This window comes from Vipera ursinii (assembly GCF_947247035.1).
Source record: "Vipera ursinii genome assembly, chromosome: 8".
NCBI classification, from domain to species: Eukaryota; Metazoa; Chordata; class Lepidosauria; order Squamata; family Viperidae; genus Vipera; species Vipera ursinii.
In genome coordinates, this window is record NC_139519.1 from 9894787 (window position 1) to 9915824 (window position 21038).

General features: G+C 41.4%; 1 long non-coding RNA gene across 1 annotated transcript; it reads left to right on the forward strand.

The window, feature by feature from the left end:
* Positions 1–12866: 12866 nt before the first annotated feature.
* On the forward strand, positions 12867–20506 carry LOC310643744. Its single transcript, XR_014493135.1, has 4 exons — positions 12867–13060; positions 13711–13836; positions 17603–17760; positions 19638–20506. It is a non-coding gene; the product is annotated as an uncharacterized lncRNA (long non-coding RNA).
* Positions 20507–21038: the final 532 nt, after the last annotated feature.

Sequence of the window (21038 nt, forward strand, 5' to 3'; positions counted from 1 at the left end):
AAATTTTAGAATTAAATCGTCAAAGAAATGTAGATTTTTTTTTCAAGGAGGCAAGCATCATGAAACTCTGTTCAAAATTACTTGACAAAGACAAAGGGAGTGGTCTCATGTCTCCAACCATCCTCACTTCTGAAGAAGCTTCTTGGATGAAATTGAAACATTTTCAAGGAAAAAAAAAACAAAGTCCAGTTGCTTTTTGGAAAAGCACTTTTGGGACAACCATGACCTGGATGACTGAGAATCTCCATAGACGCTTGTCTCCTGGAGTTGTGGGTGCTCCATTGCTGGTGGTGTTCAAGAAAAGATTGGATAGCCATTTGTCTGGATTTGATAAATTTTCTGCCTTAGGTAGGGGATTGGATTAGAACAGGGCCCCCCGACCTGTGGGCCATGGCCCACTAATGGGCTGCGGCCACTTGACGCATGCACACATGTGCATGCATTCACCCCACACACACACTCGTGCTAGCGCCACCCTGAGCATCCCACTGGCACTAGCACCATCCTGAGTATCCTGCTGGCGCTAGCCCCACCCCATCCCTGAATGTCCCACTGGCACTAGCGCCTCCCCGAGCATCCCTCTGGTGCTAGCGCTGCCCTCTTTGCAGCACTCACGCCTGTGCAGCTCAGTTTGCATGTGTGCATGTGCTCATGTGCAGCTGTTTGTGTGTGCACATGTGCTTGCGTGCGGCTGTGTGTGTGCATGTGCTCATGCATGGCCCATTTGTATGCATGTGCATGGGGATCATTTTTGCATGTGCATGCGTGTGGCCCATTTGTGCACCTGTACGTAGCGGTACTGCCTCCCTTTCCGGGCCACCAAATGAAAAAGGTTGGAGACGTCTGGATTAGAAGACCTTTTAGGTTCCTTCTAGTCCAGGGGTAGGTGACCTCGACTCTTTTATGACTCATGGAATTCTGGGAGTTGAAGTCCATGAGTCATAAAAGAGCCGAGGTTGCCTACCCCTGTTCTAGTCCTATGGACACTATGATACTTTGAACCAGTGGTTTGATTTTCCAGGCTTTGTAGACAGTTCTTTTCAGCTGAGTCCAACCTTTAAAAAGTCTGGCCCAAAGACTGGAGCAATTGGAGATCTATGTATGCACTACAATAATAGAAAGCAACTTTTAGTGTGGACCTAAAAATGAATGTGTTTATTTTTGTACTCGCAATGCAGTCCGACGACACAAGAGTCTATTCAAGGGTCAGTTCCACTGAACTGAATGGGGCATTTTCTCAGAGAAGCCACAGCTAGGATTTATAGCACTATGTTCACAGAGGCCACCCAACAACATTGTTGTTTGGGCAATAATCGAAACAGAATGGTGAAATGCTATCTCAGAATATATCAGGAGAATGGCAGCCCAGCATTTCTGCAGAGAAAATAAAGACAGATTACTAAAAACAAGTATCTTATAAATAGTGGTTCATTCGCAGCCTGAAATTACTCAGCAAAGGATGTGCAGCTGTCTCCATTGACCCAGAATAGGATCATTTATTTATTTACAGCATTGTAATACTGACTTATAATATGTTATCCTGTCAGGGTCAAGAATAAGAACCCTGAAAGCTGATCTTCTAGCCTAGTAATTCAACCGTGAGGTCTTTCCCATCATTTGCTTTCTGATTTTTAAGTGGAAGTGCAGACATGACCCTGGATTTTCACCGTACAAAGCCTATGGCATGCTTTACCACTCGTCTAGGGCTACCAGATCTGGGCTGCAGAAATCTGCAAAACCACCAGAGGGCAACAAAGAGACATAAACAATTTTTACTCTTTGCTGCCTTCTAGCAGTTATCTGTGTTTTGCAGCCCTGAAGCGTGGCTGTGTATTCATTCATGGTACCTCTCAATAGTTGGATTCACATATCGCACTAAACATGACAACCGCATTAACAAAACATTGTTGCTATATATACAAAATCACAAGGGGTGGTATCCTTCTTAGCCAAATCTATTTTTCCCCTATTTTTTTCCATGTCTAGATCAAACTTTAAACTGCCAGAATGAAACCACCTTCTTGGCTTTGTCATTGGCCAAAAAGTAAGTCATTATCGGTAGATATTTCTGATAGTAGCCGACATACCAGCAGATGGGTTGAGCTTTATGTCTCTCCACATTCACACATCATGTTGTTACCCACTAAAAGCCTCCACTTGAGCATACTGGTTTTACATTTAGGCACTCCAAATCTAATCTACTAGGACAGGATTGGGGAAAGGAAGAGAAGGGGGGGCATTATTAGTCCCATATATAGAGGCTTCCCTCCTCCCAAAGTATTTGACATCTTTTTTTTTTGAAAGGTTTTTCTTTTTCTTTTGCAAAAAACATTTTCTTATTTATTTATTTCCCGCCTTTTTTTTTTTTTGCAAATAACTCATATTCACTATTTCGCTGGGCCACTGATTTCAGCAGATTAGAATTAACAGGAGGAAAATACTCAATTGATATGAAATGCTATGATTAAAAAAATGGATGTGATGCATTGCCAATGGACGCAACAAGGTCACCCTGCTGTCCTCTTTGTATGATAGAATGACCGCTTGCTCAATGCCCAGCCAGCCTGTCTGAGTGGAGACAGATCAAGCCAGCAGGTTCATGAGGAGGAAGGTGGTTAATTGCAAGTCAGTAGTTCACTCCATGGGTCTTCCTGCACAGATCCCAAAATTCTGGATCCTTGCTGATCAATCAGATTGAATTGTATCGATTCAATTTACACACCGCCTGACTGTGAACCGACTCTGGATGGTGCACAACAAAACCAAATAGAACAAAAATACAGTAATACACACATTTGGTCATTCGGGTTTTTTTCCCCAAAGAAACATGATTACCAACTTAATCCGAAGAGAGACACCCACAAAAACCCAAGACAGAGAACAAGAAAATGGCAAAGCCCTCCTCCCATACTTAAAAGGGACCACAGACAGAATCAGCAAGATCCTCCAAAAACACAACATCAAAACAGCATTCTACACAGACAGAAAAATATCCACCATCCTAAGAAACCCCAAAGACATAATTGGGTTAGAAAACCAAGGAGTATACGAAATCCCATGCACCACCTGCCCCACCACATACATCGGACAGACCAACAGAAGAATAAGTGCACGCATTGAAGAGCACAGGAACTCACTCGGAAAGGGAGAACAAACTTAACCAAGAGTTAAATTTAAGATATTACAAGATGCTAGGGAAAGAGAGGGACTCAAGGCGCCGAATTTGAAATTGTATTATGATGCGGTTGCCTTGACGTGGGTTAGTGACTGGCTTAATTTAACTAACAAGAGAATACTTCATCTTGAGGGATGGGATTTGGTATATGGATGGCATGCATATTTGCTTTACGATAAGAAGGTGGACAGGGCTTTTAAATCCCATATTCTTAGAAGTGCTTTATTGCGTGTCTGGAAAAAGTATTATTATAAGTTAAATTATAAAATACCGATTTGGGGAATTCCTGGACACGCGATAGAGGGCGTATCTATGGGAGTGAGTATGGATATGGTTTCTTATAAGGAACTACTTAGATTGCAAGGGACTGATTGGCAACTTAAATCATTAGAGGAGTTAAGACAAGAAAACATAAGTTACTCTTGGTTTCAATAGACCCAATTGAAAGTTAGGTGGAAGTCAGATCAAAAGGTTGGCATCACAATTACAGATCAAAATTTAGTAAAACAAATTAGAGATTTAAATTGTGCACATATAAAGAGGATATATAATGCTTTAATTGAATTGGATTCGGAAACGGAACTGGTTAAAGACTGTATGATAAAGTGGTCACAAAATATTCAGGAACCAATTTCGTTGGACACTTGGGAGATAATTTGGGTTAGAAATGTTAAATTTACTCAGGCTCAAAATTTAAGAGAAACGTTTTATAAAATGTTTTATAGATGGCATCTGGATCCCAAGAAGTTGTCTAACATGTATCCTAATTTACAGTCTAAATGTTGGAGATGTGGTAGTTTAGAAGCTACCTATTTTCACATGTGGTGGACTTGTAGAAATATAAAAGCTTTTTGGATCAAAATTTGGTGGAACATTCAAAAGATTTTTAAGAGAAAGATAAAGTTTTCTCCGTAATTGTTTTTATTGGGTATTGTGGTAGATTGTGATGTTAAAGAAACTAACTTGATGTTGAACATGATGACAGCAGCACGGTTACTGGTGGGACAATATTGGAAGAAGGATAGTTTGCCCACTATAGAAGAATGGGTGTTTAAAGTTTCGAATCTTGCAGAAATGTCTAAGATTTCTGCTTATTTGAAAGATCATTCACAGGAAAGATATATTTCAGTTTGGAGGAGATGGATAAATTATATTCAGAACAAATATGGGACTAAAAAGTTCCATTTAGCTTATGAGTAGATTTTAGTGGGATATTGTTATTGGTACTTTGTTTGTAGTTATGTTAAAGGGGAGTTAAAGCACATTATGAATTTGGTTAATTGTATATTATGCATAATTTTTATTTAGAATATGATTGTTGTAACTATAATCCTGTATTTAGCTCCGGGAAGTGGGGGGGGGGAAGTGGGTGGATTTGGGGTGGGAGGGGTTTGGGGATATATTGTAAAATTTTGTTTTTGTAAAACTCTTTAATTAAAAAAAAAGAAAGAAAGGGAGAACAAACTTCATCCCTGTTCCAACACTTTAAAGCCACGGGACATGAAATTGATTTTAAAAAAACCAAAACTATCGCCAAAATTGAACATTTTAACAACAGAATAATCAAAGAAGCCATTGAGATAGAAAAACGCCCCCACAGCATGAACAAACGAGATGATACCTCTCGCCTACCAGCCATTTGGAAACCCGCCTTGATTGACAGACAAGTCCCAACCACCAAGAATGATACCAGACCCAAACTCATGATAACATCACATGACATCACCACCACACAACCATTCAAAAAGCAAATCCGAACCCACAACGATAACGACACACAACCACAAAACAGAAACCTAACTACAGCTGCAACATCAGCCACTTTAAACCCCTCCAAACCACACAATAAACAAACTGACACCCACTATAAAAACATGGCACCACCACAAACACGGAGCCGAACAAAAGCAGCACAACTCACCAGTTCAGGTCTAAGGCTGGCAGCTGAGACCAGCCCATCCACTCAAAACACATCCAATCAGAACACAGCCCCCATTCAAAACACACTCCCACCCAACCAGAACACAGCTAACCCCCCACCCAATCAGAGCACACCTCCATCCACAGAACACACCATCTTCTGGAGTCCATTTAAGCTCACGCCTACTGCTTCAGTGACTCCATCCAGCCACCTCATTCTCTGTCGTCCCCTTCTTCTCTTGCCCTCGACCTTTCCCAGCATTAGGCTCTTCTCCAGTGAGTCCTTCCTTCTCATGAGGTGGCCAAAGTATTTGAGTTTTAGCTTCAGGATCTGGCCTTCTAAAGAGCAGTCAGGGTTGATCTCCTCTAGGACTGACCAGTTTGATTGCCTTACAGTCCAAGAGACTCGCAGGAATCTTCTCCAGCACCAGAGTTCAAAGGCCTCAATTCTTTGGCGCTCAGCCTTTCTTATGGTCCAACTATATATATAAAATCCTATGTTGCTGTTAAAACTGGAGGAACTTGCTTGTTTGATTAAAAGGAAAACTGGCAACTTTATTTACTAAGGAACATGTGGCAGACCCATCCATTGTTTTGGCTGCCATTCACCTCCCTTTCCCCACTGTGTGGAGGAACCATGGACTGGCTTTAAGTCCCAGGGTTTAATTAAGGATATTAATTAATTAAGGATAGGATTTGGCCCCCTCCTTTTTAGCCCTGGCTCTGCCCAACTTGTCTTCTTTTGTGTGAGAGATGATTACAGTATTCTGATTCCCTCCCTCCCTCCCTGCCTCCTTCCTTCCTTTCCTCTCCTGGTCAACGGAGAACAGAACCGCTCAGGTTTCCATTATTATTCAGAGACGGCTATTGACACACAAGGACATTGTGAAGAGTGCCGGAGGCTAATCTGGGTCACGTCACCTTAGGACAAGCTGCACTACTTGGAGCAGAAGCAGAAAATTGCTGATCTTCTGCCGCTCTCCACAACCCTCCGTCTGGAGAGAGGACACTTCATTTTCTTGTTTATTCAGCACGAGACGAAACTCATTTACTTGACATATTTCGTACTTGCACTCCCGGATGGCTGTTTAGCCAGTTAAATTTCTACTATTTCATTCCTGGCTGTCTTAAATTCATTGCTTTAATGGACTGCAGATAGTCCCTGAATTACAATAGGTCATTTAGTGACCGTTTGAAGTTACAATGGCACTGAAAAAGGAGACTTATGACCATTTTTCACATTTATGACCATTGCAGCATCCCCGTGATCCATATGATTTACATTTGGATGCTTGACAACTGGTTCATAGTTATCATGGTTGCAGCGTCCCGGTGTGTGTGTGTCATGTGACCATGTTTTGCAGCCTTCTGACAAGCGAAGTTGAGGGGGGAGCCAGATTCACTTAACAACCATATTTCTAACTTAACAGCTGCATTGATTCACTTAACAAATGTGGCAAGAAGATGGGGTAAAACTCACTTAACAAATTTCTCACCTAGCAACATAAATTCAGGGCTCAATTGATGTCGTAAGTCGAGAACCACCTGTCCATATTTTTCACTGAAGTCTTACTATGCCTAGCACTGAAAATAGGGCAGATTTTATCAGGAAATTTTTAGACTTATAGGCTGATGGAGTTGTTTGGAATTTTAAGAGCAAGCTGTGGACAGATTCTTAATATTAGTATGGCTGTTAACCAACTTCTATTTATCAGAAGGCAACTGAGGTGGTGGCTTAAAATTATCTTGTTTACTTCCTTGTAATTATCTTATCATTATCTTCTTTACACTTGGAATACGGTAACCAGTTTTGGTCAACACGATGTAAAACAGATGGTGAGACTCTAGAAATAGTGCAGAGAAGAGCAACAAAGATAATTAGGGAACTGAAGGCTAAAACATATAAGAAATGGTTGTTGGAACTGGGTAAGTCTAGTCTAGTGAAGAGAAGGGTGAGGGGTGACATGATAGCAGTGTTCCAATATCTCAGGGGCTGCCAAAAAGAAGAGGGAGTCAGGCTATTCTCCAAAGCACCCAAAGGCAGGACAAGAAGCAACGGATGGAAACTAAGCAAAGAGAGAAGGAACCTAGAACTAAGGAGAAATTTAATCAGTGGAACAACCTGCCTCCAGAAGCGGTGAATGCTCCAACCCTGGAAGTTTTTAAGAAGAGACTGGACAGCCATTTGTCTGAAATGGTATAGGGTTTCCTGCATGATCAGGGGGTTGGACTAGATGACCTCCAAGGTCCCTTCCATCCTCCTCCTCCTCCTCCTCCTCCTCCTCTTCCTCCTCCTCCTCCTCCTCATTATTATTATTATTATTATTATTATTATTATTATTATTATTATTATACCTCCTTGTAACATCTGTTATCATTTTCTGCCCGTTTTCTAACCAAGTGAGTACATTTCCTAAACAAACAAACAAACAAAAACCCCCAACAATAACTATGGCAAACTATCAATTTAATTATCCAAATCTGTCTCTGATGTTTTACTCTGCAGCGCACCTGTTTTGTTTTTGCTCTCTTTCTATACATAACATGTATAGGCTATTTTTAGAAGTCATCTAGGGCAAGAAACATGATGGACACCAAGATGAGTTTTTTCAGACTGGGTCCCAAGAATGCCATAATATGGCAACTAACAAATTTTAGCTAATAAATAGGACAAAATAATGTGAATTGTTCATTCTTTTCTTGAGTCTCTGGAGCATTGCTAGTCAAAGCAGAAGACATTCTGACACGAGATAGAAGGATAATTTTTGATCTTATATAAGGAGCATTCAGAATATTGCTAAAGGCAGCAGAGAGGAAAGGAACGGATGAAGGAGGAGAGCAAATTCTGTTTCCCTTTTAAAAGAATGTGCAGTTTTGCCCAATTTTCTATACCAGTTGCTTCATTTTTCACATTAAATTGTAGTGTAATTCTCTTGTAGTCCAAGTACTCATAAAAGGAGAATGCATTTGTTTTAGAATCAGATTGTAGACAGCAATGCTTGATGAACTAGAGGTAACATCCATCCATCCATCCTCCATCTGTCTGTCTGTCTGTCTGTCTACATCCATCCATCCATCCATCCATCCATCCATCTCATCTCAAAAGCATTAATGTCTACCTAGTATATATACTTCCACCCACTCCTAAATCTTGTCTTCCTCAAAATCACAACCTATATGAGATTGGCATGGAAAACTTCAGCCGAGCCACTGACCACTTACTTGCCTGCTCCTGATTTCCCCTGCAGTCCTCTTAGCACCAAGGGCAGCAAAAAGATTTTGTGATAATTGGATCACACAGGAACAGGCAGATTTCCTCAAATGCCCTGTGACCACCAAATATTTTCAGTTTAGACACTAGGACATCTTCTCACTGGCATATGCTCTGAAGAGTCACTGAACCTTGAAGAAACTGCCCTTTTCAGTTAACTGGAACAGAGGCAACTCTGGGAAATCAAGAAGACGCAGCGGGTGGAAGGAGACAGATGGACAGATAACTAATCATAATGGGAATCCATTCTGGGTTTCATCAAACAACATGAGCGACACGAGCTCTTGCTCTTATTCCATCGATCACTTGTTTCTGATTTAGAAAATAATCCTGAAGTATTCAATATGGTAGAGTCTTAGTGGGTGTAACTAGAATTAATAATCTTTATTACTTAATTTCGTTTGATTTAATGTTACCGCATGTAAGGTGGCCATTGACTTTGTTCATCTTTAAAAGGAGAGTGAGAACATATACAGACATCTGGATACAGAGACAATTTATGTCTTCATTCCAGTTGTTGGTGGGGACAACTTCAGAGGAGTGTTATTGTTTTTATAACTACCCATGACATTTAGCTGGTCACTGAGTGAATGACATTGGCCTTGTGGTCTAATCCAGGTGGGCTTTTCTTAGAGTTTTATTCCAATGCTCAGCAAATAAAATTTATATTCCAATATGTAATGACTGCAAGATGTCTTCACTCCACTACTAGTCCCTGTTGTAAATAGGGAAACAAAGATAAAGGGAGACTGTATGATGAGTTTGAAGATGCTGCTGAGTTTGCATCTTTTGTGGTTCAACACTTTCAACCACAGAGTTCCTCCAGTGTCTTTGCTATTTAACTTTTTCGGGTTTTTTTACCCGATTTCTCTGAAGACATCAACTGGATTTCTTCTGCCTTTATTGTCTGAAAGTGAGAAAAGATAGATGGATTTGGCATGCAAGGAGTATGAGGGGATTTCACCTCTCTTGGTTTCACAAAGCCTTCCGGATTCCCTTGGAAGGTTCTCCCTTTTTAATCCCCTCAAGACCTCAATCACAAGATTTTGATGGCAGTCTGCCACAACTAGTTAGAAAAAGAATACACCCATTGAGCTCCATTCAGTCTTGCGCTGAAAAAGTAGTCTCTCTCTCTCTCTCTCTCTCTCTCTCTCTCTTTTTGTTTTCACAATGCCTAATTCACTCAAGTGGTACTGAAGGTGCCTTTTGTTGCTTTGTGGGGGAGATCTGAAGTATGATATCTTGGTCTAGAATGGTAAAAAAACAAAACACTGTGTAGTAGATCAGCCAAAAGGTGCTGTAGACCAGGGGTGTCAAACTCAATTTCATTGAGGGCCGCATCAGCATTGCGGTTGCCCTCAGGGGGCTGGGTGGGTATGGCCAGGGTGGGCGTGGCCTACTGGGTGGGCGTGGCTAGAGTGTGTATGGCCTACTGGGTGGGCGTGGCCAGCTCTACATCGTTCGCATCAAGGGTGCCTATGGGGGCCTGGGCAGGAGTGGGACAGATCTGAGGGTCTCTGGCAGAAGGAGGGTCTCTGGGCCAGGGCCAAGGCAGTGGGGGCCGTTCCGTCACTGTTTCCAGGATGGTTTCATGGGCCACATGAAACCACTTTGTGGGCCAGATCTGGCCCCTGGGCCTTGTGTTTGACATGTCTGCTGTATACAGATCTGTTAGTTTTGCTAAGGTGAAGTGAAAGGAGACACCAAGTGTGTAAAAATGTAAAATTATAGTTACTCATCACCACACCTTTAGGGGCTGGGGTAAAAATAAAATTCTTCTTCACCATGTCTGTGGAAGTTGTCATCCAGGTCATGGTTGTCCCAAAGGTGCCTTTGGTTGGTTTGAAAGAAGGGTCAAAGAGGCCATCTACGTTAAGATTGCATAGCCCTCTCGCAAGAGAGGGGGAGGGATACAATATCACCTGTCTCCTATTTACAACACAGCAGTTCCAGGAAGGTTCCACACCCTTTTGCACTATTCAAGTGACCCTGAGGGCACAAATAAACCTCCAAGCGGCCTCAACGACTCTCAGAAAGAGTGCTAATGACCAGATGACTGCAAGGAATATAAATCCTTCCATTCTCCACCATTCAGCCAGAACTGAAAAAAGCTTCTTGGGTGAGAAGCGAAACATCTTCACGCAAAAACAAAGTCCAGTTGCCTTTTGAAAAGGCACCTTCGGGTCTCCTTCACCATGGTGCAAAGGAAACCAAACATCTGAAGCTTCTGTTTCTTTAAGGAGAGAAACTTCCATTGATATCAACAGTTCTTCATTTTGCGAAGATTTGAGATGTATCTCGAAGTTGAGAACTACATACATCTCAAGGTTAAGGTGTATCATTTTGTTCATGACCTCTTCTATATCACTTGGGAGTTGGGTACTGCGTCCTGTGACTGCTGCTATTAGTATTTTTTTTTAAAGTGCCTATTTGTTTATTATTAATTTTTGCCCTACTTTTTAGACAGCGTCTTCCAAAATAAGACAAATCAGCCAAACCAAACCAAAGAAAAGGCCCATTATCAAACATATGAACCAAGAAGACAAGAGACACAATGAGAAGGGAGTAAAAGGAGAGAAATTCTCAAGGGCAGAAAAAATATCTCTATACTTCCAATGAAGAATCTCAAGACTCTGATAAGCATGTAGAAAAAATTCACAGGCACTCTAACTATTTCTCACCGAAATGTGCCTAGGGGTTCCCTGTCCTCCCATCTGTTTCCATGGGCCATCACAGCTTTCTCATCAACTCCCTGCCCAGAATCAACACTTTTTACATTAGTTTTCTGTCAAGGAGAGTCTTAGACAAGGTGTTCTTGAGCATGCAAGGAGATAAATTAGATTTTTTCCAATCTTCCTCCAAGGTAAATTAGGATGAATCTTTGTGGCTGGGGAAGGGAACTGCAACCACGGAGGTAGTGAAGGGCTAAGCTGTGTAAGGAGAATCTCCCCTCACAAACAAAGTGAGGGCAGTTCTAAATTAGTTATGAGCTTTTTGTTGAACAGGGAACTCAAAACTTGGTCAATCTTTGCTTCTGCTGAATCTGTTCAGGTGATCCAAGAACTTAGTTTATACGTCTGTGAAGATTCCAGCCTCCAACTCACGTCATAATAATAGCACAACCTGTAAGGGAAGATGGATGTTTCAATATAACATGCTACCAGTGGGACACTTTTGAGATGAGAAGAACCCTGCCTATTGCAGATCTAATGCGGCTATCCTATAACTGAAGAAGTAGATGAAAGGTTGACCTCAGCCTTCCCAGGTAGAACTCCGAGCCAGCTAGTCAAAGGTTGGTGCCTCTCATTTTTGAACAAGTCAGATGAAGAACAAAGAGCTGAAAGGATGGAAGGAAGGAAGGAAGGAAGGAAGGAAGGAAGGAAGGAAGGAAGGAAGGAAGGAAGGAGAGTGTTAGCAGTTAAATGGAAACAGAAATGTGTATGGTTGGGAAGGAGGGGTGTAAGAGATAGCCTTGGCTTATTAAGGACATTAAAACATGACTAAGCTTCTTTACATTATTAGCCTTCTCAGAGAGCAGCTGTGTCTTATTAGTGCAACTTGAAGATCAGAGCAATCTTTTCTTTGATCTATCTTTACAATGTTGCCAGCAAATGGGGGAACATGGATGTATTGGGCAAAGGTTATTTCTCAATCATTTCACCAGCTTTGGGCCAAAACAGCTGAGAACACACTATGGTGCCCCTTAGGGCTGGGAAGATGAGAGGACAAGAGAAGAAGGGTAAGTAGATAACAATCTCAGATTGTTTTGCAGAAGAGTTAGGAGGAAGTTCGGCTCTGATTTGCTTGTGAGCGTCTGCAAGGCAGGCTTTAATATAAATATTTCAGAATGTGGATCTCATTTCTTCTCTCTAAAAAATTTCTAGTGAACCCAGCTTCCGGTCAGAAACAATGCCTTGCAAAAGATGGAGGTTTGAGGAAAAAAGAGTTCCCTTACAACTGCAGATAGTCCATTTCATTTAGTGACCGCTCACAGTTACGACAGCAGTGGGAAAAAAGTGACTTACAACCATTTTTCCCAGTTACGACTTTTGCAGCATCCCCATGATCGTGCGATCAAAATACAAATGCTTGTTGACTGGTTCATACTGTGTTTTCCTGAAAATAAGACCTAATGGGAAAATAAGCTCTAGCATGATTTTTCAGGATGCTCGTAATATAAACCCCACCCCCAAAATAAGCCCCAGTTAAGATTGTCAGCCAGACGGACACATTTAGTACCGTATTTCCCCGAAAATAAGACCTAACCAGAAAGCAAACTGTATCCCAAGGTCATGTGATCATCTTTTGTAACCTTTTGATAAGCAAAGTCAAAGGGGAAGCCAAATTCACTTAACAACGGGGTTACTAACTTATCAACTGCAGTGAGTCCCCTAAAAACTATGGCAAGAAAAGTCTTAAAATGGGTCAAAATTCACTTAACAAGTGTCTCACTTAACAGAATTTTTCAGGCTCCATTGTGGCTATAAGTGGATGACCACCTCTACAATCTTGGAACCGAGAAGTTATGAATTACAATGTAATAATGCATTTGCAGCCCTAATGATGACCAGCAGTGAAGGATTAAGATCTGCAGCTCAGCAACATCCAAAGAATGGCCAGAAGATTGCCGGCTATAAAACTTTATACTTAGCTAATTGTGCCAATATGGCATCCTGGCAATATACGAAGCAAAAGTGAGCAAACTTTTAAACTTGCACTCCATTTTAAGTTCTCTAGGGAGGAAGAGAAGTGTCAAAATGCCTACATTTAGCAACTTGTGGACAGAAATGCAAATGTTTGTGAAAGTAAATATACAAAGTTGTTGTCTTACAGAAAACTTGGCAAAAATACATATTCTTTTCTTTGGTTTTTTTTTTTTTGGTTAGCCAACCCTGGTCCTTTTGAAGAAGGGTAGATTAGAAATATTGTGAACTGAATAAATAGAAAGATAGGGGACATACATTCAAAAATGTATTTACATATACACACAGCGTACAACATATTCATTTCTGCATATTTATTTTAAAAATTCTCTAATGCAGAAGTAGTGTGAATGTAAGGCTGAAAATAGAAAATAAACTGACATCGGCAGATTTGCCAATAGCTAGCTGAAGGCCATATATTTTGCATACATTTTTAAAAGAAAAGGAGAAAAAAAAATCCCAAGGCTTTTCAAAATCCTGCTGGGACGTCTGGTTTTGGCCATGGCAGAAGAGAACTTTGTTCCTTGCAGTTTATTTTGGTGGCAACTCACAAACTTTGGGATATTTGGAACTTAAGCCTAGTAATGTACTCTTTTCAACTTATGTTAAAAAAAAATTTTTTTTGTAAGCAGTCGGTTCAGACCTCTGCCAGTAATAATATATTCTTCCTGGCAGCCAACTTTAAAAGAAGAAAAATGAAAAAGAAAAGAAAAGGAGGAAAAAAGAGAGGGAAGGTATTTCAGAAGGAGAACAAATGATGGTCCCAGGTATTTTGGATTTTGGCCCTCATTACGGCTTGCTTCTCTCTTCACTGATAATTTGTCTGTATTATAACCTAAAGCAAGGGTAGGCAACCTTGGCTCTTTTATGACTCGTGGACTTCAACTCCCAGAATTCCTGAGCCAGCACAGCTCAGCATGGAAAAACCTCTCCCTTTCCCCTTAGCATGGCTGGCTCAGGAATTCTGGGAGTTGAAGTCCATGAGTCATAAAGCAGCCTAGGCCTAGGCCAGGGGTAGGCAACCTTGGCTCTTTTATGACTCGTGGACTTCAACTCCCAGAATTCCTGAGCCAGCTATGCTACCCCTGACCTAAAGGAACGTGGCTATGAGCAAGGAAAAAAAAAGTCCACCCATCATGGGCATAACTTGGTGGCCTTCAGACATTTTAGAATGGCTGTTATCTCTCTTAATTAGGATTCCACCGCAAATCATTGGAGCTCCTGATACTTCAGAGCTTGACTTACATCAGCCGTCTTTGGTGCTCTCTGAGCTTGGTTGTTTTCTTGCAGACGTTTCATTACCCAAACTAGGTAACATCATCAGTGCATTTGATTTGTATCCTCAGCTGGTCTTGACCAGAAATCCAGACATAGAAAAGATTCTGTATAGCAGACAAGAAAGAACCATACAACAAAGTAACCAGAGGGACAGAATCACGTGAAGTGTTAATACCACTTTACAATGCCTTGGTAAGGTCACACTTGGAACACTGGATCCAGTTTTGGTCACCACAGTGTAAAAAAGATCTTGAGACTCTAGAAAGACTACAGAGAAGAGCAACAAAGATGAATGATTAGGGGGCTGGAGGTTAAAACATATAAGGAACGGCTGCTGGAATTCGGTATGTCTAGTTTAATGAAGAGAAGGATGAGGGGGGGACATGATAGCAGTGTTCCAGTATCTCAGGGGCTGCCACAAAGAAGAAGGAGTCAAGCTATTCTCCAAAGCACCTGAAAGCAGGACAAGAGGCAATGGATGGAAACCAATCAAGGAGAGAAGCAACCTAGAACAAAGGAGAAGAGTTAGAACAATTAATCAGTGGAACAAACTGCCTCCAGAGGCTGTGAATGCTCCAGCACTGGAAGTTTTTGAGAAGGGGCTGGACAGCCATTTGTCTGAAATGGTATAGGGTTTCCTGCCTGAGCAGGAGTTGGACTAGATGACCTCCAAGGTCCCTTCCATCATCATCATCATCATCATCATCATCATCATCATCATCATCATCATTTTGATGGGTAGCTGCATCTGCTTAACTACTTCTCATGAAGCAATGTCCATCATCACATCATTAATTTATTCAATAGTTCTTATTGTTAGGAGCCTGTTTTAACGTTTAGCACAGAATTTCCATTCATTGGTTGTAAACCTGTCCTTTGGACCAACAGTGGGCAATCTACTGGATTTCCAATATGATAATTCTTTAGATATTTGAAGATAGTTATCATGGACCCCCTATCTGTGTGTCATGCCCCTTCAGGGTATGAATTGTCCCACATTTAGAACATACAGCATGTACTACAACCTGCCCCCAGGAATCTAAATTCTGTATTTCCCCAGTTGCAGCTTTTTACAGTTTCCACAGATTGCCAAGAACAGTGTGTTTTAAGGTTATTGTAGTCTCGATTTCACTTTTTGGACACTGTTCAGGGAAAACGTGCATTAGTTACATAAGCACAGAAAATCAAGCTGACCAGTTTTCTATAGACATTGTGAAACTGACTAGACTGGATTAAGATCTAATTTGTGAAATCTACTAGAAAGCAGGCCAAAGGCAAGGACTGTGGGAAACAGAGACTTTTGCTTCCCAACCTCAGAGAAAGATTCCTTCCTTCCTTCCTTCCTTAAAAAAAAATCAGTTGTGCATATTTAGAAGGTAGAATAACAGAGTTGGAAGGTACCCTGGAGGTCTTCTAGTCCAACCCCCTGCTCAAACAGGAGATCCTATACCATTTCAGATAAGTGGCTGTCTAGTCTATTTCGAAAGCTTCCAGTGATGGAGCACCCATGACTTCTGAAGGTGAGCCATTCCACTGGTTTAATCACGCTCACCATTAGGAAATTGTCTCCTTCGTTTTAGGCTGCTTCTCTCCTTGAGTGGTTTCCATTCATTGTTTCTCATGTTTCTCATGTTTCTCAGAAATGAGGACCCAGATTGTTGGGGGCAATAAGCTGACTTTGTAATAATGCCGCTGGGGTGTGTGTGAAAGCCCTAATAAGCAGGCATATACATAGAATGAAGGCTACTGCTAAGCTTGTAAGCCGCCCTGAGTCTTCGGAGAAGGGCGGGATATAAATGGAATTAAAATTTAAAAAAAAAATAAAAAATCTTGCCTTCTGATGCTTTGGAAAATATTCGACCCCCTCAGATATTGAAACATTGCTATCATGTCTCCCTTCGTCCTTCTTCTCTTTTTTTTATTGAAAAGTTTTACAAAAACAAAGTTTTACCCCTAAACCCCCCCCACCCCAAAACCACCCACTTCCCCCTCCCACTTCCCAGAGCTAAATACAGGATTATAGTTATAATAATCATATTCTAAATAAAAATTATGCATAATATACAATTAACCAAATTCATAATGTGCTTTAACTCTCCTTTAACATAACTACAATCAAAGTACCAATAACAATATCCCACTAAAATCTACTCATAAGCTAAATGGAACTTTTTAGTCCCATATTTGTTCTAAATATAATCTATCCATCTCCTCCAAACTGAAATATATCTTTCCTGTGAATGATCCTTCAAATACACAAAAAATCTTAGACATCTCTGCAAGATTCGAAACTTTAGACACCCATTCTTCTATAATAAACAAACTATCCTTTTTATATTCAACATCAAATTAGTTTCTTTAACATCACAGTCTACAATAATACCCCATTATCCAATGGATTCAAAATAAGACTAGCATCCCAAACCTTTTCTATCAAGGTACCTATGCATATTTGTAACAAAATTCTTTCATATGTTTTCTGTAAGAACAAGTCTATCTCTCATATTCCTTTCCCGCCATAATTCCTTCGTCCTTCTTCTCATTAGACCAGACATACCCAATTCCTGCAACCATTCTTGGTATGTTTTAGCCTTCAGACCCCCTAATCACCTTTGTTGCTCTTCTTTGCACTCTTTCCAGAGTTTTAACATGTTTTTTTTTATATTGGGATGACCAGAACTGGATGTAGTATTCCAAGTGTGGTCTTACTAATGCTTTGTAAAATGGTGCTAGAGCTTCACTTAATCTTAATTCTATCCCTCTGTGAATGCAGCCTAGGTTTGCACTGGGTTTTTTTTGGCTGCTGTCACACACTGTTGCCTCATATTTAAGTTATTGTCCCCTAGAACTCCAAGATTCCTCTCAGAGTTACTGGTGTTAAGCCAAGTTTCACCTAGTCTGTACCTGTACAGTTGGTTTTTCTGGCCTAGGTGTAAAAACTTTTATCTACGTTGAATTTCATTTTGTTAGATAGGGCCAAATTCAAATCTGTCAAGATCTTTTTGAACCTTGAGCCTGTCTTCTGGTGTGTAGGCGATGGGAATAACAACAACAACAACAACACAGTTGGAAGGGATGTTGGAGGTCATCTAGTCCAACCCCCTGCTCAGGCAGGAAACTCTATACCATTTCAGACAAATGGCTGTCCAGTCTCTTCTTAAAAACTTCCAGTGTTGGAGCACTCACAGCCTCTGGAGGCAGTTTGTTCCACTGATTAATTGTTCTAACTCTCAGGAAATTTCTCCTTTGTTCTAGGTTGCTTCTCTCCTTGATTAGTTTCCATCTGTTGCTTCTTGTCCTGCCTTCAGGCGCTTTGGAGAATAGCTTGACTCCCGCTTCTTTGTGGCAACCCCTGAGATATTGGAAGATTTACTATCATGTCACCCCTCGTCCTTCTCTTCATTAGATTCAAGGTGCTGGTGATGACCTATAAAGCCCTGAATGGCTTGGGTCTGGGATATCTGAGGGAACAAGCTCCTTTTGTCCTGTGCGCTCCCACAGGGAGGGTCTGCTCAGGGTACCGCTGGTAAAAGATTGCCAGCGGACAATACCCAGGGGGAGGGCCTTCTCTGTGGGTGCCACTGCCCTTTGGAATCAGCTGCCTGTAGAGCTTAGGACTGCCCCTGACCTTCGCTCATTCCGCCGGGACCTGAAGACTTGGCTCTTTGAGCTCTCTGGCCTGGACTGAGCATATTAATTGGGATTTTAATTGTATTTTAACTGGGGTCTTATTTCAAGGTCAATATAATCTTTTTAATTGATTTTAAGTTTTGTAATTGTTGTATCTGTTTTTTAAAATACCTTGTGAACCGCCCTGAGTCCTACGGGAGAAGGGCGGTATATAAATCGAATAAATAAATAAATAAATAAATAAATAAATAAATAAATAAATAAATAAATAAATAAAACTAGACCATTGGTTGCCAACCTAGGGCACACATGCCAGAGGCGGCACTCGGAGCCCTTTCTGTGGGCATGTGTGCAGTTGCCCCACCCCACCTCCCCCTGTCGCCCCCTCTTCACCAGCAGCCCTCCTGGAGGAGACTCACCTCCAGGCGCAGCCCATGCAGAGCAGCGCAGCCAAAGACATGGTAGCCAGGCAACAGGGACAAGACTCTACTCTTGCGCCCCGTCATGTGCAGATGATGCTGCGAGGCGCGGGTGGAGGGCATGGCTGCTATGGTGCTGCAGGGCCGTCTGGGAGATCTGCAGTGGGCCGCAGAGGTGGTAGGTGGCCCTGTGGGCGAGCAAGTCGGGGCAGGGGTGGAGCGGGTGGGGCGAGCGGGGCGATTTTGGGGCACTCGGTGTCCAAAAGGTTCGCCATCACTGGACTAGACCTTTGAAATGATGCTTAAAACTGTTGCAAAAGAAAAGAAGAGATTAACTTGACAGAGGTAATCAAGAAAAACTCGCAGACCAAAGAGACAGGAAAAGATATCTCAGACCTGAGAAAAGAGGGAATGTGAGAAAGAGACTCAAAATAACCCCACCTTGATCCTCCTTAGTATAAGAGGGAGCAGAGGGAAACTGAAAAGCTTTCAAGCTTCATCTACTATACCCGATAGGAATAAAGCTACTTCAAGTACCTGTTTCTTGATCTGGCTTATCGTGAAGGGTTGATCAGGTTTTTGATACTTCTGATCATTGGTCAAAATGTTCTTAGGTTGAGATGGGAGAATTAAAGTTCAGGCCTTAGCTGGCCTTAAGGATTGTGGAAATTTCTACAAGAAACCACAAGCCTGAGGGTTGGACATGTGATCCAAACCACAGAAGGCATACATGGGTATTTTTTATAACTTCTATACATTATCTACTGTACGCTGGCTTCCTCTTATGTAACTAAGTAGGAATAAGAATAAGAAATCTATATGAACTTGCTTCAAATTGCATTCAGGGTTCTTCCAGTGTTAAGGGAGGATCCACCTCTGTTCAGCTGAATAAATGTGTGCTTTTAAGAGAGATAGCTTGGACTCCATCTCTTTGTTTGCACCAAGCCTGATCTCTGCCTGACAGAATGGCTAATATTGAGGCACACACACAGAATAGAATACTGAAGTTAAAAAAAGAAAGAAAGAAAAGGAAACGAATGTACAATAGCAGTGGAAGCCTGCAAAAGCCATTCTATTCTCTGCTGAAAATATGAGGTTTTTTCCCCCCTAGCTTATCTTTATTCTCTTGTAGTATCAGGATGGATGGTGCATTTTTTGGAAGGTCAAGTGCCTTCGGCGAGGTGCTTGGTGCTCTCTGAGCTTGGTAGTGGATCTTGTATTTTATTTTTTATTTTTTGCAGATATTTAATTAACCCAACTATCTAGTCTGCACGAACCATCAAACTCAGAGAGCGCCAAGGACTCTACAATTCATACCTGAGCTACAGATATTCTCTTCTGGTGAGCAGCAAGTGGATTCTGAGAAATGATCAGCGTTGTGGGTCTTTAGCTCACAAAAGGGACTGACAACGAGCATGCCGTCTGTGGCTCCCTTTCCTCTACCTCAGGTTAAAATACATTAACTAAAATATATTCTTATTCATCTCGAGTTCTATATCTAGTCTCCCTTTTGGTTGTCTTTCCTGGATTATTTTATTTATTTATTAAATTTATTTGCCCTCCCCCATCTCACCACAATGTACATCATGACAGAGATTTTTAGATTAATCTTCAGAATCAGGTATTTTTCTGGATGTTGCAAAAGAGCCAGTGTTGCTTCTCCGTTTCCTTGCTCTAATAATCTAATGTTGCATATCTAGAAAAAAACAAACTGGACCAAGTTGTTTTAAGAGCTGAGGCATGTTAGGCATATGGTGATAGCCTACATAGTTGGGTTGAAAATATATAAACTATGATGTTGTGACTTTAAGATGTTAATTGGCCAATGGGTGTGTAAGTGCTCTCATGGCCATAAGAGGGAGCTAGGAACGTAGCTTCTTTCTCTCTGAATTCTCTGCTCTATCTACTATTGCTGTTTTTGCTCTGTTTTGCTGTACTGTTGGTTTACTACTGTGATAAACCTGAACAACTGTGTTTTTGACCTCTGGACCGGTAAGAAGACTTTGTATTTGGATTGCTACTTGGACTGTTACTATTGTGTATGACCTGGACTGTTTATTTTTGACCGTGCATTTTTGTTTTTACACCACCTCAAAAGTAAAATACTTTTTGTTTTCACAACTCAGTGTACTCTTGTAGTTACTGTGTGACTCTTACTGCTCTCAGTACCCTTCCTTTTCTGTGCAACTCCTTGGTAGCACAAGGAGACCTCTGCACAACAAATCCCTAACAAGGCACAAAAGCTTTCTGGGAATGACAGCCTACGTCTCTTCCTGACATCTGAACTGAGCTGTCTCATTCTACATAATGGTAAAGACAGCAAAATTGGACATTGCCTTAAGTCCACTGAGCGATCTTTATGTTCTTTTCTGAGTCTGTGCTGCTGTCTGACCTCCCCACCCCAAGGGAAAAGGGAAGGTCAATATAGGGAGCCCTTGACTTACAACAGTTCATTCAGTGACTGTTTCAAGTTACGACAACAGTGAAAAAAGTGACTTATGGCTGTTTTTCAAACTTATGACCATTGCAGTCTCCCCATGGTCATTTGATCAAAATTCAACTGCTTGGCAACTGACCCATAGTTATGATGGTTGCAGGTTCCCACAGGATCCCCTTTTGCGACCTTCTGACAAGCAAAGTCA